The following is a 21,555-nucleotide window of genomic DNA, read 5'->3' on the forward strand; positions in this document are numbered from 1 at the left end:
GTTATTGTTCTGGGGACATGGGTTCGTATCCCACCATGGCAGATGGTGAAACTTGAATTCAATTAATCAATCTGGAATAAAAAGCTAGTCTAATGGTGACCATAAAACCATTGTTAATTGTTGTAAAAGCCCACCTGGTTCACTAATGTCCTTTAGAAAGAAATCTGCTGTCCTTACCTGGTCTGGCCTACATGTGACTCCAGACCCACAGCAATGTGGTTGACTCTTAACTACCCTCTGAAATGGCCTAGCAAGCCACTCAGTTGTATCAAACCGCTATGAAGTCTAAGAGAAGCAATGAAACCACCCGACATCGACCTTGGTGCTGGTAACGACAACGGCAAACACAGGCCTGTCGGCCCTGCAAAGTCCTTCTTTGGCTTGTGCCAAAATTGGGAGAGTTGTCCCACAGACTAGTCAAGCAACAGTCTGACATAGTCATACTCACAGAATCATACCTTAGAATGTCCGAGACACCACCATCACCATCCCTGGATATGTCCTGTCCCACCGACAGGACAGACCCACCAGAGGTGGCGTCACAGTAGTATACAGTCAGGTGGGAGTGTTCCTGGGAGCCCTCACCATTGACTCTGGACCCCATGAAGTATCATGGTATCAGGTCAAAAATGGGCAAGGAAACGTTTTGCTGATTACCACCTACAGCCATCTCTGCACCCTCTCATCCCCCAACCACCTCGGCTGATAAATCAGTTGAACACCAATTGAAAGAAGCACTGAGGGTACCAACGTACACTGGGTGGGAGACTTCAATGTCTATCACGAAAAGTGGCTCAGTAGCACCACTACTGACTGAGCTGGCCAAGTCCTAAAGGACATAGCCGCTAGACTACGTCTGAGGCAGGTGGTGAGGGAACCAACAAGAGAGGAAAAACCTACGTGACCTCGTCCTCACCTATCTACCTGTCGCAGATGCACTGGAGTGACCAACACGTAGTCTTTGTGGAGACCAAGTCCTGTCTTCACATTGAGGATACTCACCATTGTGTTGTGTAGCACTACCACCGTACTAAATGGGATAGATTTCGAACAGATCTGGCAACTCAAAACTGGGCATCCATGAGGCACTGTGGGCCATCAGCAGCAGATGACTTATATTCAACCACAATCTGTAACCTCACGGCCTGGCTTATCCACCACTCTACCATTACCATCAAGCCGGGGAACCAACCCTGGTTCATTGAAGAGTGCTGGAGGGCATGCCAGGAGCAGCACCAGGCATACCTAAAAATGAGGTGTCAGCCTGGTGAAACGACAACACAGGACTTCTTGCATGCCAAATAGCGGAAGCAGCATGCGATAGACAGGGCTAAGCGATCCCACAACCAACGGATCAGATTCAAGCTCTGCAGTCCTGCCACATCCAGTTGTGAATGGTGGTGGACAACTAAACAACTAACAGGAGGAGGCTTCACAAACATACCCATCCTCAACGACAGGGAACCCAACACATCAGTGCAAAAGACAAGGCTGAAGCAGTTGCATCCATTTTCAGCCACAAGTGCCGAGTGGATGATCTATCTCGGCCTCCTCCTGAGGTTCCCTGCATCACAGATGCCAGTCTTTAACCAATCCAAATCACTCCACGTGAAATCAAGAAACGGCTGAAGCACTGGATACTGCAAAAGCTATGGGTCCTGACAACATTGCGGCAATAGTGAAGACTTGTGCTCCAGAACTTGCCGTGCCCCTAGCCAAGCTGTTCCATATATAGCTACAGCACTGCCATCTACCAGGCAATGTGGAAAATTGCCCAGGTATGTCCTGTACACAAAAAGCAGGACAAATCCAAACCGGCCAGTTGCCATCATATCTGTCTACTCTCAATCATCAGCAAAGTGATGGATGGGGTTGTCGACAGTGCTATCAAGCAGCACTTACTCAGCAATAACCTGCTCAGTGATGCTCAGTTTGGGTTCCGCCAGGACCACTCGGCTCTGACCTCATTATAGCCTTGGTTGAAACATGGACAAAAGATCTAACTCGAGGTGAGGTGAGAGTGACTGCCCTTGACATCAACGCAGCATTTGACAGAGTATGGCATCAAGGGGCCCTAGCAAAACTGGAGTCAATGGGAATCAGGCAGGAAAGGAAGATGCAGGTCAATCATCTCAGTCCCAGGACATCACTGCAGGAGTTCTTCAGAGTGGTGCCCTATGCCCAACCATCTTCAGCTGCTTCAGCAATGACCTTCCCTCCATCATAAGGTCAGAAGTGGGGATGTTCATTGATGATTGCACAATGTTCAGCACTATTCATGACTCCTCAGATACTGAAGCAGTCTGTGTCCAGATGCAGCAAGACCTGGACAACATCCAGGCTTGGGCTGATAAATGGCAAGTGACATTCATGCCAGGCAATGACCATCTCAAAGAAGAGAGAATTTAACCATCTCCCCTTGATGTTCAATGGCATTACCATCACTGAATCCCCCACTATCAACATCCTGGGGGATTACCATTGACCAGAAACTGAACTGGACCAGCTACATAAATGCTGTGGCTACAAGAGCAGGTCAGAAGCAAGGAATTCTGCAGCGAGTAACTCATCTCCTGTCTCCCCAATGCCTGTCCACCATCTACAAGGCACAAGCCAGGAGTGTGATGGAATACTCTCCACTTGCCTGGATGGGTGCGGCCCCAACAACACTTTATATGCTCGACACCATCCAGGATAAAGCAGCCTGCTTGAGTGGCATACCATCCACCACCTTCAACATTCACTCCCTTCACCACTGATGCACAGCGGCAGCAGTGTGCACTATCTACAAGATGCACTGCAGCAACTCACCAAGGCTCCTTTGACAGCACCTTCCAAACCTGTGACCTCTAGAAGGACAAGGACAGTAGATGCATGGGAACACCACCACCCTCAAGTTCCCCTCCAAGCCACACACCATTCTGACTTGGGAACTATATTGCCGTTCCTTCGCTGTCGCCAGGTCAAAATTCTGTATCTCCCTTCCTAACAGCACTGTTGGTGAACCTACACCCCAAGGAATGCAGCAGTTCAAGAAGGCAGCTCACTACCACCTTCTCAAGGGCAAGTAGGGATGGGCAATAAATGCTGGCCTAGCCAGCGATGCCCTCATCACACGAACGAATAAGAAAAAAGATCAGAGGTTACTTAATTAGAAACACAGTAGAATGTGTTTCCCAGTCTTTAAGCGACATCATCAAATCTGGTGTCTAATTCCAGTAAATGTCTGTAGCAAATGTTTATTTGTTATCCTGTAAATTATCTGTGCATGATAGCATTTATAACAAAAACCAGGAAATGGTAAAATTCACGTTTACGGACATCGGTGGAACATGAACAAAACCTATCAAAAGGAAAACTGTATTTAACTTTTACATAAAGCAGCATTTAGTAGTTTAGATAGATTTTCTTTACAAATGAGAACTTTGCACTGACAAGAGCCATCATTCAGTACTGTATCTAATAATTTATTGGGGGTATATCATAAAGCCTGAAGGCAGCTGAGCCCATTCCAATTTCTGACAATCTTGTCAGTAATGTTTTCCAACATTTCACTTATATGTCTGTAGTGCCTAAAAAAACCCAAAAGGGCAAAAGAAAACCTCCCATCTCGCCACCAACTGCCAAGCGATCTATAATTGGACTTTTAAAAAATACCAGTGGAAGATGAAAATAAAGCTTTTCTGAATTCTTATTCCGCCACTGAAAAAAACACCGACTGTACATAAGAACATAAGAACTCGGAGCAGGAGTAGGCAATTCAGCCCCTCGAGCCTGCCCCGCCATTCAATACGATCATGGCTGATCTCATCTCGGCCTCAACTCCACTTTCCTGCCCATTCTCCATAACCCTTCAACCCTTTACGAATTAAAAATCTGTCTATCTCCTCCTTAAATTTACCCAATGTCCCGGCATCCACCGCACTCTGGGGTAGTGAATTTCACAGACTCACGACCTTTTGAGACAAGTAATTTCTCCTCATCTCGGTTTTAAATCTGCTACCCTTATCCTGAAACTATGACCACTCGTTCTCGATTGCCCCACAAGAGGGAACATCCTCCCTATGTCTACTTTGTCAATCCCCTTAATCGTCTTATATACCTCAATTAGATCTCCTCTCATTCTTCTAAACACTAGAGAATAAAGGCTTAAACTGTTCAATCTCTCTTCATAAGACAAACCCCTCATCCCTGGAATCAATCTATTGAACCTCCTCTGAACTGCCTCCAATGCAACTAAATCCCTCCTCAAGTAAGGGGACCAAAACTGTACGCAATACTCCAGGTGCAGTCCCACTAATGCCTTGTACAGTTGCAGCAACACTTCCCTACTTTTATACTCTATTCCTTTAGCAATAAATGCCAAACTTCCATTTGCCTTCCTTATTACCTTCTGTACCTGCATACTAGCTTTCTGCGATTCATGCACGAGGACACCCAGATGCCTCTGCACCGAAGCACTCCTAAGTTTCTCTCCATTTAGATAATAATTTGCCTTTCTATTCTTCTGACCAAAATGGATAACCTCACACTTATCCACGGTAAACTCCATCTGCCAAATTTTGGGCCATTCACCTAACCTCTCCATATCCATTTGTAAATTTCTTATTTCTTTATTGCAACATACTATCCCACCTATTTTAGTGTCATCTGCAAATTTAGCTATAGTACCTCTATCCCTGCATCCAGATCATTAATATAGATTGTAAATAGTTGGGGTCCCCAAGGACTGAACCCTGTGGCACCCCACTAGTTACATCTTGCCAACCAGAAAAAGACCCATTTATCCCGACTCTCTGTTTTCTGTTGGTTAGCCAATCCTCTATCCAAGCTAATAAATTGCCCCAACTCCATGTGATCTTACCTTTTATATTAACCTTTTGTGTGGCACCTTATCAAATGCCTTCTGGAAGTCCAGATATACTACATTTACAGGATCCTCATTATCCACTTTGTTCGAAGAACTCTAGCAAATTAGTCAAACACCATTTACCCTTCATAATGGATTGCGTTTTGACTTTCTAAATGTTCTGTTATTACTTCCTTTATAATGGATTCGAACAATTTTCCAACAATAGATGTTAAACTAACTAGTCTATAGTTTCCTACTTTCTGCCTCCCTCCCTTTTTAAATAGGGTGTTATGTTAGCTTTTTTCCAATCCATTGGAACCTTTCCCGCATCCAGGGAATTTTGGAATATTATAACCAATGGATCCACCATCTCCGCTGCCACTTCCTTTAAGACCCTAGGATGGAGGCCATCAGGCCCTGGGGACTTGTCTGCCTTCAATCCCAATAGTTTGCTCAGTACTTTTTCCCTAGTGATGATGATTTTTCTAAGTTACTCTCTTTCTATAACCTCTGCTATTACCTGTTACTATTGGGATGGTACTAGTGTCCTCCACTGTGAAAACTGAGACAAAATACTGATTTAATGCCTCTGCCATTTCTGTGTTCCCCTCTATTAACTCCCCAGTCTCATCCTCCAAGGGACCAACATTCACTTTGGCTACTCTCTTCCCTCTTATATACTTATAGAAGCTTTTGCTATCCGTTTTTATATTTTGCCCTAGTTTTCTTTCATAATTTACCTTTGCTTTTTTTTATTACTTTTTTAGTAACCCTTTGTCCATCTTTAAAAGTTTCCCAATCTTCCAGCCTGTAATTGAAGCTTTTACTTTTTCCCCCATATAGCAAAGTAATCAGACATTGCTGGATAGCTATTTGATATAAAGTACTAATTTTAGAACTCAAGTTAAAGGTTTAGACTAGATTTAGTTCAAGTAACATACTTATAACATCTAAGTAAATCACAGTATCATGTTTCTGACATCAATGCCCCTTCCTGCCACAAGAATAGAGCTCAAGTCTTTAGTTTTAAAAACAGTTTTACACTGGTTTCTTTCCTGTGACCAGTCAAACTTGCCCATTCTAGAGCAATGGTCAACTTCAAAGTACTATTCTCAAGAACCAGAAGTTTGTATTACAGCCTTATATTGTCCTCCAGCATAACCAAAAAGTTCAGGATAAACTTATAAACTGCTCAAATTTAATTGATCTTTTACAATGTCTCATCAGATATGGATGGATTTGGAGTTAGTTCTCTGGAGTTCAGTGGGACTGGATATTCATATTTAAAATACCTAACCCATTTTCCAGGCGAAAGATCTCAGTATGTGAAATAACCCTACAGCCAGCAAGATTCTTGTTCAGTAGTGCTTCAACCAGTGAATCCAATTCATTTTCCTAAATTCCTAGACACAGCTATCTGTGTTCATACTTAGTATGGATTCAGTGCATAACACAAGTGCTATGAGATGCTGGCTAACACTTGACTTCTTTGGGACATCAATAGAAATGCTGACTAAAAACACAAGGAAGTGAGTTTATATGGCTAAGATTGTAGTTTTTTTTTGCAATATGCATGATTAAAGGGAAAAGAACAAGAGAAGGATGGTACTAGTCCTGATTTTTATTGAGCCCTCAAGCCTCTCCAAAGCCCACATCCTCTATGTTCCAAGGCACTAAGTCCAATACGGCCTGCTCAAGGTGTGTCTAATCTTCATCCAGGTCTGACTTATCCTGTTACAAGCATTCTTTCCCGCAAATCAGTAAGTTGTGAGAGATATAATTTTATTTTTTTATTTAGAGATACAACACTGAAACAGGCCCTTCGGCCCACCGAGTCTGTGCCGACCATCAACCACCCATTTATACTAATCCTACACTAATCCCATACTCCTACCACATCCCCACCTTCCCTATATTCCCCTACCACCTACCTATACTAGGGGCAATTTATAATGGCCAATTTACCTATCAACCTGCAAGTCTTTGGCTGTGGGAGGAAACCGGAGCACCCGGCGAAAACCCACGCGGTCACAGGGAGAACTTGCAAACTCCACACAGGCAATACCCAGAATTGAACCCGGGTCACTGGAGCTGTGAGGCTGCGGTGCTAACCACTGTACCACTGTGCCGCCCATGTAAGTTGAAAGATGGGGTGGGAAAAAAAAAAGTCAAATGGCCATCCTGTATCAAACTAACAGGCTATTTGCAAGAGAAACTTGCTTTAAGGGATCACCTTTCCAAATGATCAAGCAATCATAGTTGCAATTTAAAATGAGGAGATGCATTCTGCTGCAGTATGGGCATGAGTGTGAAGCGTGGGAAGAATTTATCTTACAGCATCAGTGAAGAAACATTGGGCTGGATACTTTCCTCATCCACTTTACATAGTACAATACTAAATAGCCTTATCTTTATAACCTTCCAGAGAACTATAATTTGTTTTTTCATCTGCTTCTAAGTCCTGTGGATTCACTGTCAGTCATCAGCAGGAGGTAATGGGATTGCCTATGAGGGCAACTCTCATTTGTTGCACTTCTTCCACAAGGAACTCCAAACAGACACGTGAAAATACAGATTACTTGCTCCTTGCTCTAGCCATTTCTTTGGTTCTGATGGGCCAAAATTAATGTGGTCATCTACAACATTTGAGAGCCACAGCTACACACACTAACCTGCCCACCTTTGACAGCAAACTCGCAAAGTCAGGTCCAATCCATGCAAATATAGATGAACTGATCTTGGTAAAGAGGTTCTGCAAGTTAAGGCTCTCTCTATTTGACTGAGCATTCTAGTTGTTTCCCCCTGTTCCTCCCATTTTACTGGCAGTCCCAGAATTCATCCTGCTGCCTCGGCTGCATAACAACAATTTAATTTTTTTTTAAATTCTGAAATCAACCAGCAAGTTTGTGCCAAATGTCAATGATGAGACTCTCTAGGTATTCACAATCTTCTCATCATTCAGTATCATCAGAGCAACTTATTTATATTGGCCTCCAGAATAACTGAAGCATAGGATGCCAGATGTTCAGCTCATGCAAAATAGTTTAAAAATACAAGTTAAATTTAAGCTAAAAGTTGCAGTAAACCTTTTCCTGGAACCTGTTTCAGACTGTAGCTGAAATATTTGCCCCAGCATCATTCCTAAGTGAAATTAAATTTAGTGGTGCTCATTAAACTTAACGTACCATCACTCAATCACTCATCATAGTCCTAGTCCTCTCATTTAGATGATTCCTAGAGAAAACACTAACTAGATGCAAAAACCTTGAACATGACAGTACATTAAAAAATATACAGGAATGCTTAATACAAAACTTTGACAGAGTCAAAAAAAACCTTTGCTACTGTTGCTGCTTGTAGCTACTCCCAACAGGAGGTCTGCTGTCATGGTACGTCATGCTCGTCTATCTTGTGCCATCCTCACTCATTTACTGTAGCCCGTCTGCAACCGCTCTGTGATGTCCATCATCCAACTACGCCTAGGTCGACCCCTCTTTCTGCTGCCTTCCAATTAGCCGTCTAGAAGCGATCGCTGTAGTTTTTCAGCTCTGATCAAAAGGCCGAAATACTGACATTTTCTTTCCTGGTTGTCACTTTTTAAAGACTTCTTTTTACTCTTGCAATTTCAAGCACCTCTTCATTTGTCTGGTGGTCTGCATAAGGAATTTTAAGCATACATCCTAGCATCCACATTTCAAAGGCTTCTATTTTCTTCCACGGTTCTTTACTTCTTGTCCAGGTATCGGAGACGTACAGAAAAGTGGATAAAATGTAGCATCTTATGAGCTTTTTCCCTTGTTAAAAGCTTGAGCTTTCTTGTTAACACATCCTTCATCTTCATAAAATTACTTCTGGCTATCTCTATCCTTCTTCTGACTTCTGCATCACCTCTACCATCTTCGGTTATCATTTGTCCTAAAAAGACAAACTTATCTGCTTGTTTCAGTGTGACACGATCCACTTCAATCTTCACTCTGGTTTCTTCTAATGCATTCTTTCGAACTATCATTGTTCTTGTTTTTTTGGCGTTCACACTCAATCCATATTCTAAACTTCTAGATTTTATTTGATCTACAATATTTTGTAGGGCCTTTCCAGATTCTGCCAGGAGAGCTGTGTTGTCAGTGTACCTAGAGAACCATAGAGAAACTACAGCACTATAAACTACAGCCTGTCGTGTCTGTGCAGGCCGAAAAAACTAGCCACCCAATCCAATCCCACTTTCCAGCAGCTGGTCCATAGCCTTGCCGGTTACAACACTTCAGGTGCGTGTCCAGGTACCTTTTAAAAGAATTGAGGGCTTCTGCCTCCACCACCGTTCCTGGCAGTGAAGTCCAGACACCTACCACCCTCTGGGTGAAAATATTGTTCCTCATGTCCCCTCTAATCCTTCTACCAATCAACTTAAATCTGTGCCCCCTGGTAATTGACCTCTCCGCTAAGGGAAACAGGTCCTTCCAGTCTACTCTATCTAAGCCTCTCATACTTTTGTACACCCCAATTAAGTCACCCCTCTGCCTCCTCTATCCTAAGGAAAGCAACCCTAGCCTATCCAATCTTTCCTCATAGTTGCAACTTTCAAGCCCTGGCAACATTCTTGTAAATCTCCTTTGCACTCTCTCTAGAGCAATTATGTCCTTTCTGTAATGTGGTGACCAGAACTGTATGCAATACTCCAGTTGTGGCCTAACCAGCATTTTATAAAGTTCCAGTATTACATCCCTCTTTTGTATTCTATACCTTGGCCAATAAAGGAAAGCATTCCATATGCCTTCTTCACCAGTCTATATACCTATCCTGCCATTTTCAGGGACCTATGGACATGCACTCCAAGGTGTCTCACTTCTTCTACCCCTCTCAATATCCTCCCGTTTATTGTGTATTCCCTCGCTTTATTTGCCCTCCCCAAATGCATTACCTCACACATTTTCTGCATTGAATTCCATTTGCCACTTTTCCGCCCACTCAACCAAACCATTGATATCTTTCTGAAGTCTACGGCTATCCTCTTCACTATCAACTACGCGGCCAATTTTTGTGTCATCAGCAAATTTCCCAATCATGCCCTCCACATCTAAGTCCAAATCATTAATATATACCACAAACAGCAAGGAACACAACACTGAGCCCTGTGGAACACCACTGGAAACAGCTTTCCATTCACAAAAACATGCGTTGACTACTACCTTTTGTTTCCTGTCCTGGAGTGAATTCTGAATCCAAACTGCCACATTCCCCTGTATTCCATGGGCTTTCATTTTACTGACCAGTCTGCCATGTGGGACCTTGTCAAATGCCTTACTAAAATCCATGTAGACCACATCCACTGCACTACCCTCATCAATCCTCCTGGTTACTTCCTTAAAAAACTCCATTAAGTTAGTAAGATATGACCTTCCCTTAACAAATCCATGCTGACTCTCCCTGATTAATCCGTGCCTTTCTAATTGGCAGTTTATCCTGTCCCTCAGAATAGATTCTAATAATTTACCCATCACCGAGATCAGACTGACCGGCCTATAATTATTTGGCCTATCCCTCGCACCCTTTTTAAACAATGGTACCATGTTCGCAGACCTCCAATCATCTGGTACCTCGCCTGTATTTAGTGATGATTTGAAGATGATCCTCAGCACAGCCGCTAATCCCTCTCTGGCTTCCTTTAACAACCTGTGATGCAATCCATCCGGCCCTGGCAATTTATCCACTTTCAAGGATGTCAGACCCTCTACTACATCCTCTCATGTTATCTAATATTATCGTATCTAATATTTCACACTCCTCTTCTTTAACTACAATGTCTACATCAACCCTCTCTTTTGTGAAGACAGAGACAAAAAACTCATTAAGAACCCTGCCCACATCTTCTGCATTCGAGCATCAGTTCCCTTGTACATCTCTGATAGGCCCTATCCTTAATTAGCCTCTTGCTCTTAATGTACTGATAAAATATCTTCGAGTTTTCCTTGATTTTATCTGCCAATAGTTTTTCATGTCCTCTCTTTGCTTTTCTAATTTCCTTTTTTACTTCACCCCTGCACTTTCTATACTCATCTAGGCTTTCTACAGTATTAAGACTATTGTGATTTAACTTACCCTGTAAGCTTCTAGATAACCAGGGGGCTCTAGATTTGGCTGTACCATCCTTTATCTTTGTGGGGACATGCCTACACTGTGACTGTAGTATCTCGCTTTTGAATGCCTTCCACTGGTTTGCCACCGATTTTCCTTCAAGTAGCTGCATCCAGTTCACTTTCTCCAGGTCACCTCTCAGTCTTGTAAAATTTGCCTTTCCCCAATTCAGAACTTTTACTCCTGTTTTATCTTTATCCTTTTCTATGATTATGCTAAAACTAGCTGTATTGTGGTCACTATCTGCAAAATGGTCACCTACTGTTACTTCATCCACTTGCCCAGCTTCACTACTGAAGACTAAATCTAGAATTGCGCACCCTCTTGTTGGGCTTGTTACATGCTGGCTCAAAAAGTTCTCAAATGCAGTTCAAGAATTTTGTCTCCTCTGTGCTCTTCACACTGTTAGTATCCCAGTTGATATTGGGGTAGTTGAAGGGTGATATCTTACCTTCAATATTTACGCCTGGAAGTACATCTAATTCTCTGAATATTTGTTGCGTGTACAGATTGAATAATTTTGGCGACAGTACACAGCCTTGTCATATTCCTTTCTTCACTTGAAACATATGTGATTATCCATCTTCTCGCCTGATATTCACGATTTGGTCCCAATATAGTGTTATGCCAATGTGCTTTTTTGAACGATAATTTTCTTTAATCCACTGACTAGCGACCTGAATTTATATATTTTTAAAAATATTTTTAAAAGACCAGCTAAAAGGATGATTTCACTGGCAACTTAAGTTGGCTATCTAATTTGCAACATTGTATCCTACACTGCAATGCGTGAGGAGGGAGACGAAATGTCTGCTAATTTCCCAGCATGAACCAAGACCCAGGAAGTTTAAAGGAACTGCTTGTTCTTTTTTGCAAGACAGAAATACTACTAACTGTTATGTTTTGAATCACTGAGTGACTGTCATGTGAAAAGCCCTATATGATCTGTGGTTTTAAGCTGGTGTTTTTCCCTGTAGCGGAGAAGCAACTGGACACTGACATGAGCATACCTTATGTGGGGGGTCCCTCTCTCTCTCTCTGCATTCCAGCTTTAAAGCTTTCAAATCCTGCTTGTTGAAAGACCACCTTTGTATACTCCGGCTACAATCAGAAACCCCACTGGAAGAAATCATCCGCATCGCTATCTCTAAACAGACTCATCAAACCAGTCAGCTATCTCTTCAAACTAAAAGCCTCAGGAGCACGGAATTCAGCTAGAAGCCAGCCGAATCACCAAACTCTACAGACTGTATACCTTTTTACGGACTCTAACTTAGCCAAGTTACCTTTCCCCACTCTGTAACCCATGAGTGTGTGTAAACCTCTCGTGACTGTGAAAGTTGGCACATTGTTTATGATTTTATTAGTTCAGTTTAGGTACAATAAAGTTAACCTCTTTGTTAGCTCAAAACCTGTCCGGTTGGTTTTTGTTATGATCACAGCAAGTAAGTAATCAAACACCTACTGAGTTGGCCAGTACATCTACTTTAAGAAAGTACTCAAACTGTTGTGCTCTAACAAGGAGAGGAAAAAGAGGGAAGCCCTTCAACCCCTCCTCACTTGACCGTAACAATAGCCTCTGGGTAAACCTCACATCTTTACTGTCAAGGTCACATTTCAGCAACAATTCAATTAGGTTTTGGAGATATACACAATCAAATGCTTTTTCATAATCTATAAAGCAGATGTAAATGTTCTTGTTACTTCTACATATTTATCGAACATTGTTCTTTAGGCTAAATATTCGTTGTCTTGTTCCTACTCCAAGTCTAAATCCAGATTGTGCTTCACCAAGTGCTTCAAATGTGTTATTATTTCTTTCTATTATGATTTTCAAGATCACTTTAATCAGATGACTCATTAAGCTTACAGTTCTAAACTGATTGCATTCCATCGCTTTAGGTTTCTTAGGTATCTTAGCCTTTAGGCCCTTGTTATTTTTAATTTAAAATAATAACACCGAGACCAAAACTAAATGTAACCCTGTCAAATTTGATGATAAAGGGGAATTGGAAATGCAAATTCAAATTAAAGATGTAAAAAAACTATACACTGATTAAGAAATACACTAAAACATGATTGCTCAAAATTTGGTGAAAAAAATCTGAATGATGCATGTCATTATTAAAACGCAAATTAGCCAGCAACATGTAAAAAGGAAGAGATACCCTGTGAATTGCATATCGTTACAAATTGCTATCAGTTACAATTTGCATGGTTCTGTTGTTAGCTTCGCAAAAACGGTGTCAAACTTAACCTCCCTATGATATCGAGGTTTCTGTCCATTAAACATGCCACATAAAGTTAAGCCTAGTAATTCACAGCACAAATATCTTTTAATGACGTGATATTTATGAATAAATGCTAATCAACCTCCCTTGTCAAAAAGTGAACAGTAAGAAGTTTGGAGTCTCATTCTTTCAGGTTGTGTATTGTTGTTGGACATTTTAAAAAATGAACATGCTTTTCAAAAACCTTACTTTTCCTTTCAGACTCTTTTTCTCTCTAGGATTTTTGTCTTGCACTCATCAGGGCAGATGCAAGAATGCCAAATTTCAAAGGGAGCAACAATTTATACTGCATGAGAAAAGGGTGCTAATTTGTAGGCAAGTCGACTCAGATTGGTCAAGGTGCTGCCATGGGGAATGCACCAAGGAACTGTTGTCCTCCACGCTTTTGTTTAATTAAAAAAAGATGCAACGGCCGGACATGTTCCTTTTGCCAGCAGAGGCCAGGTCCCCGTTTTTGAATATATGCAACTTCTAATCAGCGTAAGTGAGCCACATTGGGAGCCCGACTGATAATCTTAAATTGGTTGTCAGTGTAATTCTTAGCACCCTTGGGATTGTTCAGTAAATGCTGTTCAATCTCGGAATCACATCTAACAACAGACATTCTGTTCTGAGTTTTGCAAGTATGAGCTGGTTGAGTAAGATAGTACTCTGCCTATTGAGAACAGCCAAAGGGACGTGCTGTTTGTAACGATCCGCCAGTTGTTGTGACGTACTGCCTACGTATCTGGCATCGCACCGCCACTGGAATTCATATACCACATTACTCATTTATGTGGTAGGCAGAACATCCTTTTGGGTTGACGGCAGCATCCTTTCAGTGGAAAACACCACTTGTATTGCTACTGCACAGTAGCAGTGTGAAACAGCTAGCTTCACCTCATATTTTTGAGATTCCTTACCGTTCCGGGTAATTTGAGGTAGACTGGACACTTTTCAGGCCCGAAAGTGGCAGCCTTAGGCCCATTTGTGAGTATGCGCGTTACACAACGAGCAATGCTCTGATTGGGGTAAACATTATCCCGAGGACAGCTTTGATGAGCCCTCTTTCGGCGTCAAGCTTGTACAGTGAGCAAATGGCTCGGACCCTATTTAACAGATTGATGATAAGACCAATCCTATAACGTGTGGAACTATAGGAATCCCAACATGTATAATGATCAGTGAAGATAGGCTTGCAGCAGTCAGTAGTAAAGAACCAATTAGTGGATTTCTCAACTAGCATGTCGCGTAAAAGGGGCTCATTAGACTGTGCCATTTCAAAGGTGAATTTGAGCGCAGGATAGAGCGCATTAAGGCACGTAAGGAAATTCTTACATGCAGCTGGAGATCCAGATCTTGCTAACATTTTCGTCGGTTTCTACGAGAAACAAGTTTTCTATAGAATGACTCCTAATCTCCTACCCCTTACATATTTCCAATACGTAGATGAAGCTTTTGCTATATTTGAATCTGCAGCTGCATGCAAGAATTTCCTTACATACCCTCAGCTTTTCCAACTGAACCTTGGAGCTAAAGTCCCCCATCCCTGGAGCCATTCTGGTAAATCTCCTTTGCACCCTCACATCTTTCCTAAAGTGTGGTGACCAGAACTGGACACAATACACGAGTTGGGGCCTTAACCAGAGCTTTAGAAAAGTTCAGCATAATTTTCTTGCTGTTGTATTCTATACCTCTAATAATGAAGCTCAAGATCCCATATACTTTGCTAACCACTCTCTCAGTAAGTCCTGCCACCTTCAAAGATCGATGCATATACACCCCCAAGTCCCTCTGTTCCTGCACACTCATTAGAACAGTGCCATTAAGTCTATAATGCCTCACCCTATCACTTCTGCCAAAATGCATCACCTCACACATCAGTATTAAATTCCATCTGCCACTCTTCTGCCCATTCTGCTAGCCTATCTATGTCCTGTTGCAGGTGGTTCATGTCATCCTCACTATTTGCCACTGCTCCAAGTTTGGTGTCATTGGCAAATTTTGAGATTCTGCTCTGTATTCCAAGATCCAAGTCATTTATATACAGCAAAGAAAAAGTGGTCCGAGCACTGACTCTTGGGAAACACCACTATCTACCATCTTGCAGTCTGAAAAACAGCTACGACTCAGTGTTCTGTCCTTGAGTCAATTTTTTATCCAATTGGACACTATCCTTCCTAATCAGAGATAGCAAGCATGAATTTGTAAAGGGTAGACCAAGCCTGACAAATCTGATTGAATTTTTTCAAGAGGTGACTAAATTAGTGGACAGGGGACTGTCTATAGATGTTATTTATATGCACTTCCAGAAGTCATGTAATAAAGTACCTCAAAAGAGACTGTTAGCTCAAGTTGAAGCTCATGAAACTGAAGGCAAATTATTGACCAGGTTAGGAAATTAGCTGAGTGGCAGCGACAGACAGTAGGGATAATGGGAAGGTACTCTAATTGGCAGGATGTGAGCAGTGGAGTCCCACAAGGATCTGTTTTGGGGCCTCAACTATTCACTGTATTTATTAAAGACTTAGATAGTGGGGTAGAAAGCCACGTATCCAAGTTTGTCAATGATACAAATATAAGGGCGGCACAGTGGCGCAGTGGTTAGCACCGCAGCCTCACAGCTCCAGGGACCCGGGTTCGATTCCGGGTACTGCCTGTGTGGTGTTTGCAAGTTCTCCCTGTGTCTGCGTGGGTTTTCTCCGGGTGCTCCAGTTTCCTCCCACAAGCCAAAAGACTTGCAGGTTGACAGGTAAATTGGCCATTATAAATTGTCACCAGTATAGGTAGGTGGTAGGGAAATATAGGGACAGGTGGGGATGTTTGTTGGGAATATGGGATTAGTGTAGGATTAGTATAAATGGGTGGTTGATGTTCGGCACAGACTCGGTGGGCCGAAGGGCCTGTTTCAGTGCTGTATCTCTAATCTAATCTAATCTAATCTAAGCGGCAATGTAAACAGTGTAGATGGAAGCATAAAATTACAAAGGGCTATTAATATAGTAAGTAAATGGGCAAAACCGTGGCAAATGGATTTCAATGTATCTTTGGCCTCCTTATCTCGAGAGACAATGGATAAGCGCCTGGAGGTGGTCAGTGGTTTGTGAAGCAGCGCCTGGAGTGGCTATAAAGGCCAATTCTAGAGTGACAGGCTCTTCCACAGGTGCTGCAGAGAAATTTGTTTGTCGGGGCAGTTACACAGTTGGCTCTCCCCTTGCGCTTTTGTCTTTCTTCCTGCCAACTACTAAGTCTCTTCGACTCGCCACACTTTAGCCCCGCCTTTATGGCTGCCCGCCAGCTTTGGCGGACGCTGGCAACTGACTCCCACGACTTGTGATCAATGTCACAGGATTTCATGTCGCGTTTGCAGACGTCTTTAAATCGGAGACATGGACGGCCGGTGGGTCTGATACCAGTGGCGAGCTCGCTGTACAATGTGTCTTTGGGGATCCTGCCATCTTCCATGCGGCTCACATGGCCAAGCCATCTCAAGCGCCACTGACTCAGTAGTGTGAATAAGCTGGGGATGTTGGCCGCCTCGAGGACTTCTGTGTTGGAGATACAGTCCTGCCACCTGATGCCAAGTATTCTCCAGAGGCAGTGAAGATGGAATGAATTGAGACGTCGCTCTTGGCTGACATACGTTGTCCAGGCCTCGCTGCCATAGAGCAAGGTACTGAGGACACAGGCCTGATACACTCGGACTTTTGTGTTCCGTGTCAGTGCGCCATTTCCCCACACTCTCTTGGCCAGTTTGGACATAGCAGTGGAAGCCTTTTCCATGCGCTTTTTGATTTCTGCATCGAGAGACAGGTTACTGGTGATAGTTGAGCCTAGGTAGGTGAACTCTTGAACCACTTCCAGAGCGTGGTCGCCAAAATTGATGGATGGAGCATTTCTGACGTCCTGCCCCATGATGTTCGTTTTCTTGAGGCTGATGGTTAGGCCAAATTCATTGCAGGCAGCCGCAAACCTGTCGATGAGGCTCTGTAGGCACTCTTCGGTGTGAGATGTTAAAGCAGCATCGTCAGCAAAGAGGAGTTCCCTGATGAGGACTTTCCGTACTTTGGACTTCGCTCTTAGACGGGCAAGGTTGATCAACCTGTCCCCTGATCTTGTGTGGAGGAAAGTTCCTTCTTCAGAGGACTTGAACGCATGTGAAAGCAGCAGGGAGAAGAAAATCCCAAAAAGTGTAGGTGCGAGAACACAGCCCTGTTTCACGCCACTCAGGATAGGAAAGGGGTCTGATGAGGAGCCACCATGTTGAATTGTGCCTTTCATATTGTCATGGAATGAGGTGATGATACTTAGTAGCTTTGGTGGGCATCCAATCTTTTCTAGTAGTCTGAAGAGACCACGTCTGCTGACGAGGTCAAAGGCTTTGGTGAGATCAATGAAAGCAATGTAGAGGGGCATCTGTTGTTCACGGCATTTCTCCTGTATCTGACGAAGGGAGAACAGCATGTCAACGATCGATCTCTCTGCACGAAAGCCACATTGTGCCTCAGGGTAGACGCGCTCGGCCAGCTTCTGGAGCCTGTTTAGAGCGACTCGATTTCAATGTAGGCACATGTGAAGCCACCCACTTGGGATCTAAAAAGTAAAAGTGCTTTCTAAATGCTGAAAAGCTGGAAATAGTGGAGGGCCAAAGAAACTCGGGGATTCGGGTGCACAGATCATTAAAATGTAATGAACATGTACAGAAAAATAATCAAAAACGTTAATGAAATGCTGGCCTTCATATTTACAGAACTAGAATAGAAGAGGGTAGAAGTTATGCTCTATCCATACAAGGTCCTGGAGTACTGTGAGCAATTCTGGGCATCACACCTTAGGAAGGATATATTGGCTTTGGAGGGAGTGCAGCATATTTACCAGAATGATACCCAGACTCCAAAGGTTAAATTACAATGAGAGTTCTATTCAACACAGTTTTATCCACTCATTTAATCTATCACTGTCTCTTTGCAACTTTCTGCTCCTATCTACATTATTTTCTGTGCCACCTACTTTGGTGTTAGTAGAAAACTTGGATGTACGGCTCTATTCCTTCATCTCAGTCAATTACAAAAAGTGTGAAAAGTTGGTGTCCCAGTACAGATTGCACACCACTAGTAACATTCTACTAATTTGAGTGTATACCCATTATCACTACTACCTTCTAGCCAATTCCCTACCCATGAGAGCAGGTTACCTCCAATTTCATGCATTTTCATTTTTGTTAACAGTCTTGTAATATGGTACTTTATTGAATGTCTTCTGGAAGTTCACATAAATATAATAGTCACTCCCTTATCTATCACATTACCTCCTCAAAACATTCAACTAGGTTTGGTAGACATGACTTACCCTCAACAACTGCATGATGGATCTCACTGATTAGTTCGACTAATTTGCTGTGTATATGACCTTGCTGCATTTAGTCACATAACAGTGATTATGTTTCAAAAGGAACCTACTGGCTGTAAGGAATTTTAGGTCATCCTGAGTAACTAAGTTCTTTCTTTCCAGCTTTTCATCAAAACTGGCAGAATCAGGCTGGGAAGACCCTTTAAAAAGGAACAAAAATTAATTCCACATGCATGTAATCTTTCCTGAGCCAATGCAGTTACAATACTTTATATTTTCAGAAGAAGTTACTCTATATTTAAAAAAAACACTAAGATTTTCAAATGTGATCTTTATCATGGCCATTTCTCTGGTGTCATAGCTACATCCGTGCTGCTCAATCTCAAGCTTCAACACTGACAGCAGAAACTTGCTAATTTTTGCCCTCCTTAGCTCAGAGATGCTGAAGCTAATTCTAGTAGTTCTAACCCTGCCTAAGATCAGATGACTCCAAAGAAAATTTCGAACAAGGAAAACTCATTCAATTCATCAAGACTGCTCTTTTCACAACTCAAATACCTATTTCAATTGGTCATCCAAGACCTCTATACTTTCATCCTAACCTCAGATGACTTAGGATAGGCCAGTGATTCATCTTTGAACTTTGCCAGTCTATACAGCTCAGTTCATGACTGTTGGCATACTTTTTACTTGAGCCATCTATTTTTTCAACCTTTCAATTCTTAAAAAAAAGTCAGTAATTTTTCTAGTAAAAAAACATAAAATGCTGGAACTTCTGGTGAAGAGTCCTGACCTGAACATTAGCTCTATTTCTCTCTCTCCACAGATGCTGCCTGATCTGCTGAGCATTCCAGCATTTTCTGTTTTTATTTCAGACTTCCAGCATCTACAGTACTTTGCTCCAGTAATTTTTATAGTTTGGCTAAACTTGCCTGAATAAGTATGGCCTAATGCAGAGAAAAGGTTAACTACATTGGCAGTTCTGCAGAATGTGACACACAAAAAAACTAAAAGTTGATTTTCCAAAATCTGCCTCTCAAACGAAAAGTTCACCAACATTCACAGGTCTCAAGAGGCTGCATAACAGAAGCAACAATCTAGCTTACACAAACTATTGAATAAAGACAACAGAACCAACAGCTTGACCCAATTATACAATACATGGTACTTACTGTGTATGTGCTTTTTTAAGAGAGACAAATGGGAAACAGAACTAAAAATGCTTTAAATCTTTCTGATAATGTGTTTTGGTCCCGCAATCTGATGAGTCCAGGACGATGCATGTTCAACTATACAAACTGCATGAAATTTTCATTTATCACCTAAAATGCACTTGAATTTCTAAATTAGGAACAGAGCTTAATTCATAGTGTAGCTCGTCAATTTTAATGGAAAGCAAAATTGGGTGAGGTGTAGCACAGGCAACTGACCTGCTTCAATCGACCACCCACTGAGCACAAAAGCTTGAATGGACCTCAATGTCTAATACGTATATAACATGATTTAATATTTGAATCTATATAAAAACATTTGCTTATTAAGTATTCACAGTTAAATCTGCTCCAAAATGCTAATGCAGACTTACTGGAGCAGAAATCTACAAGAGATAAAACTCTCAGATTTAACAGACTAAGAAATGAATTATTTGAATTACACGCTAATATTGCTGGCCAAGGATCCAGTGCAAATAAAACCCCAGATACCTTACGAGGTCCTGTCAACCTACTTAAAATATAGAGCCAACACTCTTTCCCTAGCATGCTTTTTTTTTTGCAGCATCTGTTAGTACCATGAATGGTTGATTATAAGTACCTCTGAATTCAGCCTAGCGCTATTAAGCAGATGGTGCTGCTAAACCCAAATTATGTACAACATCTCCCAAGTGCCCTATGGTTTCAAAATAATAGACATTCCCCAATTCCTCTGTGACAGATGACTCACCTTTGCTCTGCAGAGCATTTAGAAAAGTTTGCATTCTATGGACTACGAACACTCTGTCTTTTCCTGTACATAAACATATGAAAACAAAGAACTAGTCTATCAACATTTTGCTAATATATTAAAGTAACATTGAAAATGTGCTGATTGCTTGAAAATTTTTTGATGCAATGTACTTTCATATATTTTGAATCCTAATTCTGAATAATTGGTTTAATTGTCAGAATTCTGCCTCCAGTGTAATGGATCCTTTTTACCTAACTCAGGTCTACACACACAAGTCACAATATTACAACAAACAGATACCTCTGCTGTTATTACAAACTTTGCAAGTCACTCACAAAGCACTGTAGAAAACATGCTAAACAAAATGATAGGATATCACACTGCGTATTCACAGGGTTTACCCAAGATAGAGTTTCAAACTAGACTTTGATTAGTGAGCTGAGCTCATGTTAATATTCATCAATTCAAATGATGTTATTTGATTAAATTATTTCAAACAAAAATCTTTAATCCCCTATGAGCAAAATTATTTAGCATCTTATGATGTGCAGTGTAGAATAGCTCAAATGGTACTATTCCAGTAGAAATGCTAATAGGGGACGGTAACATAGTGGTAATATTACTGGACTAGTAACCCAGACAACCAGACTAATGCTCCAGAGACACAAGCTCAAATCTCACTAGGGCAACATAGGGAATTTAAATTCAATTAATTAATAAATCTGGAATCCAAAGCTGGTCTTAGTGATGATCATGAAATTACTGGACTATCGTAAAAACACATCTGGATCGCTAATGTCCTCCAGGTCTGGTCTATACAGGACTTCAGAACACAGTAATGTGGTTATGCCCTCAAATGGCCTAGCAAGCTATTCGCTTGTACCAAAGCTCTTACAGAAATAGAAGAATAAAACTGGACAGACCACCCAGCATCAATCTACGGAACGGAATTGACAAAGTTGAGCCTGCAAAGTCCTTCACATTAATATCTTGTGCCAAAATTGGGAG

General features: G+C 41.9%; 1 protein-coding gene across 2 annotated transcripts in view; it reads right to left on the reverse strand.

Moving 5' to 3' along the window:
- Positions 1 to 21,555, reverse strand: part of LOC137369818 (KH domain-containing, RNA-binding, signal transduction-associated protein 3-like) — a 327,473-nt gene that overhangs the window by 44,334 nt on the left and 261,584 nt on the right. The gene's annotated exons all lie outside the window — the stretch shown is intronic.

The sequence above is a fragment of the Heterodontus francisci genome, chromosome 5 (assembly GCF_036365525.1).
Source record: "Heterodontus francisci isolate sHetFra1 chromosome 5, sHetFra1.hap1, whole genome shotgun sequence".
Taxonomy (NCBI): domain Eukaryota; kingdom Metazoa; phylum Chordata; class Chondrichthyes; order Heterodontiformes; family Heterodontidae; genus Heterodontus; species Heterodontus francisci.